The sequence below is a fragment of the Dama dama genome, chromosome 20 (assembly GCF_033118175.1).
Source record: "Dama dama isolate Ldn47 chromosome 20, ASM3311817v1, whole genome shotgun sequence".
NCBI classification, from domain to species: Eukaryota; Metazoa; Chordata; class Mammalia; order Artiodactyla; family Cervidae; genus Dama; species Dama dama.
In genome coordinates this window covers 48,582,615-48,583,883 of record NC_083700.1, presented here as the reverse complement: position 1 = coordinate 48,583,883, position 1,269 = coordinate 48,582,615, and positions in this window count along the sequence as shown.

Genomic DNA, 1,269 nt, shown 5'->3' with positions numbered 1-1,269 from the left:
TCTGGATCAAGGTGAGTGAAGGCCTTCCTCAACCTTCTCAATGCCTCGCACACTTCCCTTCCAACCTCAGGGTCAGTCCCTGTTCCCAGTCTGCCTTCAGGGAAGTCTTGGTTCTAGCCAGTCGTGGGAGAAGGGTTGCTTTTTCCTGGGAGAGCTTTGGGAAGGCTAGCTGAGGCCTGGATGGCCCTCATCCAAACGAACACACGGTACCCAGAGTCATCTTTTGATGACCTTTGCTCAGGGAGGAGGCGGGATGTGAACAGTCCCCAAATCCTCCTTCTTTGGCTCTATGATGTGCTATCTTATTATTTCCAGATGTTTTTTCCTAATAATAGTTGCTTTATCTAAAGTGAGAGTGAGTCTGCATTCCCTGAACACACAGTGGACATGGGGAAATAATTTAAAAAGAGTGGGAAAATAGAATATTTGCAATTAAGTACATTTTTTTTTGCCTGGATGATTCTCCTAGTTGATAATCCACCCATGATGGCATGCATATTGGAAAGGAACGAATAAAACTATCCTTATTTTCAGATAACATATGTCTATGTAGAAAATCCCAAAGAATCTTTTCTAAGGAGCCCCAAACAAACAAAAACAAAGCAAACAAACAAAAAACCTTCTAGCACTAATAACTTAGCTAGGTGACAGGATACAAGGTCAATATTAAAATATCAATTGTATTTCCCATATACTGCCAATGACCATGTGGAAGCTAAAGTTAAAAAAATAATACCATTTATACTACACCCCCTCCCAAATAAAATATATAGACATAATTCTAACAAAACATGTATAAGACTTGTTTTCAAAAGACTATAAAATGCTGATGAAAGGAACTAAAGAAGATGTAAATAAATGGAAAAACATGCCATGTTAACATCTTGGAAACCCAACCTAGTAAAGATGTCAATTCTCCCCTAGTTGATGTATAGGTTTTAACGCAATTTCTATCAAAACCCCAGCAAAATTTTTATTGGTTTAGACAAGATTATTATAAAGTATGTGTGGAAAGGCAAAGGAATTAGAATAGAAAATAATTTTAGAAAAGAAGACTAAAGTGGGAGAAATCACTCAGTTTTAAGATTTACTATATAACTACAGTATTCAAGATAATGTGTCTTATGGAGGAATAAATACACAGATCAATGAAGAAGAAGAGATAGAGAAGCCAGAGATAAGTCCACACACGTGGACTTCAATAGAGAAGCCAGAGATAAGTCCACACACGTACAGTCAACTGATTTTTGACAAAGGAGCAAAAGATAC